Below are 9,296 nucleotides of genomic sequence, written 5' to 3' on the forward strand. Positions count from 1 at the left end.
TTATTCTAACGGCTAACAAGTGGACCCCTCCCGGCCGCTCTCCACCCGCTGTCATTCTCTAATCACGGACACGGGGCATTTATACGGTTCGCGATCACCTCGCCAATGCCGGATGATTGACTAAACTCGCCACCGTACCTGGACTCTTCTTTCGATGCGCGAGTGTATCCGGTCCGAGGTATTTTCCCTGCGTCCCGTAAATTTATGTCATCTTCCGGGATTGCGTAATTTTGCACCCTCGTGTGCCATTTGCTTTTTGGCATAGTAAGCGGGTCGGATCACCCCCTGCCTTCTTACTCGCTGTGTTTTCTTTTATTTGTGAATAAACATCCTGCTTGGTTAGTACGTGTCTGTTTTGGGATCCTAAACATTCTACTACGTTCCGACGAGTCATCTGCCGTCACTCTCGCTCGGAACGTGACAGCTTCAGATGACTCGGCTACAGGATGTTCTTTTCTCTTAAAATATCTATCCAATGACACTTGCTCTCACTCCCACAGCAACATCACAAGATTTCACAGCCTCCTTATTCTTTAATATCGTACTGATCATAGATTTCACCATGCTGTATTCCCTCGCCAGATCAGACACTCGCACATTTCCTTCATATTTTGCCATTATTTCTTTCTTAAATGCAATAGTTGTACGCACTACTTTTCTTTTGTCACTTCAAGCAGCACTTACTTTCTTTGGAGGCATGATTAGGGGCTAAAACTCTTCGTACACCTATATTAAACGCTAGAGCAAAACGCAGCACGTCCGCTAGCGACAACAGTTGGTCACGAACAGAGCGATACACCCGTGCGCCGCTCAGCTCCCCACCCTTGCGTACACACTCACGCGTCGTATTGGCGTTCGAACACCGATTGATGTTCGAACGCCGAAGCAAGAATATCTCGAATATTTTGTTCGAACACCGATTTGTTCGAATAGTGAGGCGTTCGAGAAGCAAGGTACCACTGTACTTCTGCGTTCGTTATCTTGCAGCTTCCGACTAAAAAATGCAAGGGGCTGCCATTCGTTTTCCACAAGCTGCTCGACCACAGCCCTGACGGCAACATCAAACGCATCGGTAGTCAAGGTCACCTGTGCGGTTGAGATCGGGTGGACCAGAAGAGTTGCACCCGCAAGAGCTTGTCTCGTTAAAAGGACTGTGCTCGTTCCGGGGGCCACTCGACGGGGGTCATTGGCCTTCTTTTTTCTCAAGGCGCCGTAGAGGGGTTGTAGGAGGTCGGCTGCGTGAGGTAGGAACCGGTTGTAAAAATTAACCATGCCCAAAAACTCCTGCAGAGCCTTAACTGTGGCCGGGCAGGGGAAATCCACCACTGCCTGCACTTTGGCAGGTAAGGAGATGGCACCCTGTGGAGAAACCCCAAGAAATCGATTTCGGACAGACCAAATTGGCACTTCACAGGGTTAACGATAAGGCCGTGCGAATCAAGACACTTGAAAACCTTCGTTAAGTGCGACAGGTGTTCCTCCGGCGAAGGGCCAGCCCTTCGCCGCAGGATGTCATCGAGATAGACGAATATAAAATCGAGGCCTCGCAAGAGAGAGTCCATCAGTCTTTTAAAGGTCTGTGCGGCCCCCTTCAGGCCAAAAGGCATGCGAAGAAATTCAAAAAGGACAAATGGGGTTATTACCGAAGTTTTCGGCACATCCTCTGCACGTACCGGCACCTGGTGATAACCGCAAACTAAATCAACGTAAGAAAACAATCAAGGTGCCAGCCAAATGTGCGAAAAAGTCTTGGATGTGCGGAATAGGGTAACGGTCATGTGTGGTCATATTGTTTAGCCGATGAAAATCACCGCACGGCCGCCAAGAACCGTCACTTTTGGGCACCGCGTGTAATGGTGAGGCCCACGGGCTGTTGGAATGCCCAAGCGCCTCACGATGCCCAAGCACTCCATCGTCGTGAACTCCCCTTTCACCAGTGACGTGCGGTGAGGTTCATGGCTGGTGAGGCACTGATATCATCATAGTCAGATTTACAAACATATGAACTCTACAGAGTAGTTTATTCACCATTTGATTGGCAACAGTTAACGTATTTTGTTTAAAATTTCATGTCAGCATTCTTTATATATACAAACTGTAGCATAGAAAAAAATAATCAAAAAAACGTTTTTATCGTGTTACCTTTACTTGTAAATGAAGTCCATGCGCCGCTCCTTCTGAAGAAAGGCATTGATAACTTCTTTGTAGAGGCCTTCCTTATCTTTCTTCAGTTTTAAAAGTCTCTTTGTCTCAACGGAGATCACTGCCAGTGAAGAAAGTCATCCTTGATCAGTCCTGTTCCGACTATGTTTTCAGTGCTGAGAATGACAATCTCGTCTACTTCTACAGCAACAAATGGGGCTGCACCAATCTCCTTTTTAATGTCATTTCCAATGACATCACAAACTGCTTCAATTAAATCGTTCTGTATTCTGTTTCACAGGCTAGAAAATACAGTGGATGTCCCAAAATGACTCGCTAGCCTGTCATCTTTCTCAGCAAAAGCATGTAATAGTTCAACATAGTTGCCACGATTAGCAGAGCCTTTACTTTCATCATTTCCACAAAATGCCAGCTGTTGTTTGGCAAGGAAGCAGGTGGCATTGATGAGATCTTTTAAAATCTCCCGGTTCTCCTTTACCTTAGCATTGTGGATGCTGATGTTGAGTCTTCGCTCATTTTTGATGAGGCTCCGTTGTAAATTTTTCAGGTCGCAATATCCCATTTGAGTCCAGACATGGTCACAAGTTGAGAACAGAAGGCAGGAAAAGCAGAAAAGGCGGTTTCTTGCTGGACATCCACACAGCCAGCCTTTTCGTGTGTACCAGTCCGCCTGAAAAGAGCGAGTATTGTGTCCCTTTGTCTGAAGCAAACCTTTTAGCTCCGGTGTTGGTCTTCCTTTAATTATTACCTCCTGCTTCGATTGAAAGTCCAGTTTAGAAAATTGTTTCAATTTAGATATGTAATCCTCCATTCTGAAAGTGAGGCCAAGCAACACGAAAAAAATGACTGCAGGGTTGCACTTTACTCGCTAACTGTTTACTGTAGCTTTCTGTCTCCAATTCTATTATTCTGCAGACGTGGAGTCGGAAGTATCTCTGGAGTCACAAGCGCCCCCTGCCTGTCATGAGGCGGGAGAACTGTTTGCCTCACCTACGCACAGCGATTTGATAAAAATAAAACAACATAAACACTTTAGTACAGTGTTTATAATGTACAATGACTACATTATATACACCAGCTAAACTGTAGAAATTTAGTTCATATACTAAACATGTTTGAACGCTTTAATAGCGATATGCAGAAGGATAGCAATGCGGTCTCACTGCAGAGCAAGCCAGCACAGTAAGCATAGTGATTGCGCAATCCATGGAGAGGCTCAGCCGGCTGCTGCCTCACCGCTCGTCTCTACTTAGTATTTGAACGGTAAATGTGAAAATTCAGTGATTTTGAAAAAAATCCTAAAACGGTGAAGTAAAATGGACAAGAACTTTAAAGTACAAATCACTAAATACATATAACTGTTTAATTTATTTTTTCATTTGATATTTCCATGACAGCTTTCCATGATGACAGGTGAGGCACTGCCTCACCTGCCTCCCCTGACTGCACGTCACTGCCTTTCACCATTGCCAATTTTGCCGCGTCGAGGCGACGAGCGCGGGCAAAAATTGGCGGGCCGACCGTGGGGATGAAATGCTATACCCCGTGTTTTGTCTCGGAATTGGAAAAGGCGGGAGTAGTTAACGACGGGAAATCGGTCAGCAGACGTTCGTAAACGTTACCTGACGTTAAATAATTTGCATGTGTTAACCCTCCGAGCCCTCCAGCCTCACACGGGAAAGTCGCGAAAGAGATGGTGTCAATCAAACGACGGTTAGCAATGTCCACAAGTAGTCCGTGAGCACATAAAAAATCTGCGCGGATTATCGGAACTGTGATCGAGGCTACAATAAAGTTCCACTTGAATTCCCGTCCGTGTAAGCGCACTCACCGACCTGCAGCTAAAGTTGGCGATGGACGAGCCAGAACTCGGGCAACTTCGCAGCGTAGGCGACAGCCTCGAGTTGGGGCGCCGGTCGTGGCGACATGCCGTAGAAGACACATCTTCTTCTGTTGCCATGAACATTTCCAACGTCGGGGTCACCAGTGTAGCCGTTGAGGAAAGAGCACACGACTAAGTAGTAGTAGTACATTCCCCTAAGATGGCTTCACCCAGAGAGAGTTTTGGCCCCATCTGGTGGAAGGCAGCAATTAAAACCCCACACCTGTGGCTGATCACGGCTTGATTGGCAAGCAAGGCTTTTAAAAGGCAGAAAGCCTCTGAGTGTGGAGGAAGGGGGAAGACAAGCTCTGTTGCTGTGCTCTGTGGAGAAACTGATTGCTGTGTGGAACTCATTGCCAGTTGGGACCATACGGCAGAACACTTGCTAAAGAGGGCTAGGCTACCTGAGAAGGACATCAAGAGGGGTGAGGCCTAGAACCACATGGAAAAGAACTCTGTCTTAAGTTTTACCTCAGAAGAGACTATATTATGATTTAAGTATTGGAAGAGACACTATTCTTGCCTTTGTTGCTTGTGAATTCCCCCTGAAACCCTTTATTAAAACCTTTGTTTGTATTCAAACCTGTCGCCTATTGCGCTTCTTGTCCTGTCCCGCTGAGAGCTAGCCTCTCATGAAATCACATATGGTGGAGAATGTGGGCACTGGACAAGCTTTAATAAGTGCATGGACATAGATGGTTTGCGTTTTGTTTTTTCCAAATTGAAAATATCTTAAATTACAAAAAAAAAAAAAAAAAAAAAAAATGGAAGACATTTTGAAAATCTTTCTTGCAAGTCAGGAAGCCCAATATCAGGCCAATTTGGCTCTCCTAGAGGAGCAAAAGAGAGCAAATGAACTGAAGGCAGAGGAATTGCTCTTGCAAAAACAATTGGCCGCCAAGAACATGCCCCGGGTGAAGGCGGGTGATTTTTTTAGCCAAGATGGGGGTGACGGATGATATTGAGGCGTACCTGCATACCTTTGAAGCAACAGCCACGAGAGAAAGGTGGCCCAAGCAGCAATGGGTGGGATTGCTGGCACCCTTCCTGACAGGGGAATCGCTGAATGCTGTCCTGGACTTGACCGCAGACCAAGCAGAAGACTACGATTATCTAAAAGCTGAGATTCTCAGCCAACATGGGCTCACCAAGTTCGGGATGGCACAGCGCTTCTACACCTGGACGTTCCAGCCAGACCAACCTCCACGGGCACAGATGCACGAATTGGCCCGCATCGCCTGGAAGTGGCTGGAACCGGGGAGGAACACGGCAGCTGAGGTGGTCGAGGCCATTGTCGTGGATCGCTACTTACGGGCCCTGCCCTATGAGGCGAAAAGGATAATCAGTCAGCAGTCGCTGACTACTGCGTGTCAAACAGTGGCAGCAGTGGAGCAGTACCAGGCCACAGCGGAGATGCTGCGAACGACCAAGTGGGAAACCGGCAACACATCTCCACCCCGGACTGGAATGGCCCGCCCAAAGGTGCCCAAGCTCCCCAACACAGCCAAGATGGCTCCAGGCGGTATCAGAAGCCCACCCAGGCAATGGCGGATACCCAGGGGCGCTGAGCCCAGACGATGCTACAGATGCGGAGAGACGGGACACATCTCACGGCAGTGTGGAAAACCAACAGAAGAGTCCATGCCGACCGCTGACTCTTCCAGTGCCCACCCTGCTCACTATGCCTCCCTCCTGGGGGGTAGTGACAGCTCACTAACAAGACCCCCCACCTGTCCAGTGACAGGTGGGGGGTCTTGTCCTGATTGGACGCGACTGCCCGGCCTTTCACCCACTGTGGAGAGTAACACAGGAAAGACTGGCCCGACTACCTCGGAAGGGGAGAGGTAAGACGCGTGCAGTGAATACTCAAGCCTACCCCCCTAATTCACTCTCCCCAGCCTGTGCTCTAGGGACAGCGAATGCACCACCCGAGACGGAGTCTGGCCCAGAGACAGCCGAGGAGACTCCAGCCCCAGAAAATCTTCCGGCTTCCAGTGGTGATGAGAACCCAGGGACCCAGAAGCTGCCTCCTCTAATAAGCCGGTATGGTACAGCCCAGTTACAGGATCCTACCCTTGCCAACACCATGAAGAATGTGCAGGTTTTAGAGGGTGTAGTACTGGGGGAAAGGACAAGTCCCACATACCCCCATTTTGCTGTTGACCGGGGGCTATTATACCAGGTAACGAAGTAAAATGATGAAGTACGTGAACAACTTCTCGTGCCACAGCCACACCGAGCTACAGTACTCGACTTGGCACACACACACACCTGCTAGGGGGACACCTAGGGGTCGAAAAGACAAAAGACAGAATCTTGCAACGGTTCTTCTGGCCAGGGGTGCACAAGGATGTGGAGAACTATTGTCGTTCTTGCCCCGAGTGCCAACAGGTGGCGCCAAAGCCCACATACAGAAACCCGCTCATTCCCTTGCCCATCATTGAGAACCCTTTTCAGAGGCTTGGGCTGGATATAGTAGGACCTCTACCAAAAAGTGCTAGGGGACACCAGTATATTTTTGTTATGATCGATTATGCCACTCGGTTCCCAGAGGCTGTTCCCCTCAGAAAGGCTACCACTATGCAGATTGCAAAGGAACTGTTTGCTCTCACCAGCAGGGTGGGAATCCCAAAGGAGATACTGACAGACCAGGGAAGCCCCTTTATGTCCAAGGTCATGAAGAACCTGTGTGCCCTGCTCAAGGTCAAGCAACTGAGAACCTCCATCTACCACCCACAGATAGATGGGTTGGTAGAACGGTTCAACAAGACACTCAAGGCCATGATGAGGAAAGTGATCAAAGAAGATGGCCGAAACTGGGATCAACTGCTGCCGTACTTGCTGTTTGCCGTGAGGGAGGTACCACAGTCTTCTACCGGTTTCTCACCCTTTGAGCTGTTGTACTCTTACAGACCCCGGGGACTGCTGGATATCGCCAAAGAGGCTTGGGAAGAGCAGCGGGTGCCGACAACGTACGCTGATGGAGAATAATAATTTATCATGTTAAAAAGTGCCGTGCTTTGCTAACCAACTAAACAATGGGCCTACAGTCAAAGCGCAGATGGCCACAGTAAATCTGAGTGGAACAGACACGGCAAGGTGAACTGTCGTCTCCATCAAGATTCTAGAAGGTCCGGCCTTGCACAGAATTTAGGGCTTGAGATACTCCTTTTTCACCGGAGTTATTTACGGCTTAAACATCCTGCACAAGCGCCAGATTACAAACTTATCAGTTCATGGAAAAGACAACCAATTAAAATGTATATGTTTTACTGCTTACATCTGTTGTTGCTCAGAACGCCCAGAGGCGTGGTATGCAAATCAAGAAAACTATGTTTACTAATATATCACTGTAATTTACATATACTCTCAATAAATAGCTTGGCAGAGGGGCGCAGAATTCAGACGTATGTCATCTGATGACTGCGTCTCCTGCCGGCAGTGGGGACAATCTTTCTGGTTCTGAGTCTCTGTCCACGGTGTCTGTCTGTCATATCTCTGACATACGCTCATCGAGCATGTGGAAGACATGAGGGAAAGGATGAAGGCCATTTATCCGATCGTGCGAGAACACATGGAAGCGGCCCAACGACAGCAGCAAGCCTCCTACAATAGACCTGCCCAGCCTCGAGAGTTCAAGCCAGGGGACAGAGTGCTGGTCTTGATGCCAACTGTGGAGTGCAAATTCCTGGCATCCTGGCAGGGGCTCTTTGAGGTCATCGAACGCATGGGGGAGGTAAACTACAAGGTGAGGCAACCTGGTAAGAGGAAACCTGAGCAGATTTATCACGTTAACCTCCTAAAGAAATGGCATGCCAGAGAGGCGCTGTTCAGTTGTCTCCCCCCCAGCGAGGCCAAGGAACCGGCCAGAGAAGAAGTTCAGATGGGTCCAAGTTTGTCCCCCCACCAACGCCAGCTGACCCTCGAATTGGTTGAGCGTAACCAAGACGTCTTTTCCTCCATACCTGGACACACAGACGTGGTGCAACACGAGATACGCACCACACCTGGTAAAACAGTCCACCAACGTCCATACCGTGTGCCGGAGGCCCGAAAGGCAGCTATTCAGGAGGAGATAAGGAAGATGCTGGAACTGGGAGTAATTGAGGAGTCCCAAAGTGCCTGGGCAAGTCCGATTGTGTTGGTTCCCAAGCCAGACGGGTCAATACGATTCTGTAATGACTATAGGAAGTTGAATGAGGTGTCTGAATTTGATGCGTATCCGATGCCTCGTGTTGATGATCTTATTGACTCCCTGGGACAGGCACGCTTCATCACCACTCTCGACCTCACAAAGGGTTATTGGCAGGTGCCCCTGACCCCGGCATCAAAGGAGAAGACAGCCTTCGCCACACCTGAGGGACTCTACCAGTACACCAGGCTCCCGTTTGGTCTCCATGGAGCACCCGCCACGTTTCAGCGCCTAATGGATTGGATTCTCACCCCCCACAAGAGGTACGCAGCAGCATACTTGGATGATGTTGTCATACAGAGTCCCGACTGGGAGAGTCACTTACCCCGAGTGCAAGCTGTGATTGACTCCCTCAGAAAGCACGTCTCACAGCAAACCCGAAAAAGTGCAGATTGGCGTTTGGCAAGGCCAACTACCTGGGCTACACTATAGGACGAGGCCTGGTGAAGCCTCAAGAGGCAAAACTACGGGCCATAAAAGATTGGCCCCAGCCCCTTTCCAAAAAGCAGGTGAAGTCGTTCTTAGGCCTGGCTGGCTACTATAGACGATTTATCGCTGACTTTGCGACTATAGCAGCCCCCATGACAGAATTAACGACCAAAAAACACTCCCGGTTGGTGAAATGGAACCCAGAGGCCGAAATGGCCTTCATCAATCTGAAAGAGGTGCTGTGCTCCAGTCCGATCCTGGTGGCTCCATACTTCAGCAAGGATTTCATTGTCCAAGCAGATGCGTCAGAAGTTGGTCTGGGGGCCGTACTCTCACAAGTACATGGAGGAGAGGAACATCCCATTCTGTACCTTAGCAGGAAGCTGTTGCCCAGGGAAAAGAACTATTCCACAGTGGAAAAGGAGTGTCTTGCCATTACATGGGCTTTGGAGTCATTACGCTTCTATCTCCTGGGAAGGCGTTTCACAGTGGTCTCTGATCATGCTCCTCTCCAATGGATGGCCAGGAACAAGGAGACCAACAGCAGAGTAACCAGGTGGTTCTTGAGTCTGCAGGCCTTTAACTTTTCTGTTGTACACAGGGCTGGCAAGCGCCAAGGCAATGCGGATG

This window comes from Hippocampus bargibanti, linkage group LG05 (genome assembly GCF_051943395.1).
Source record: "Hippocampus bargibanti isolate YZ-2025 linkage group LG05, ASM5194339v1, whole genome shotgun sequence".
NCBI lineage: Eukaryota > Metazoa > Chordata > Actinopteri > Syngnathiformes > Syngnathidae > Hippocampus > Hippocampus bargibanti.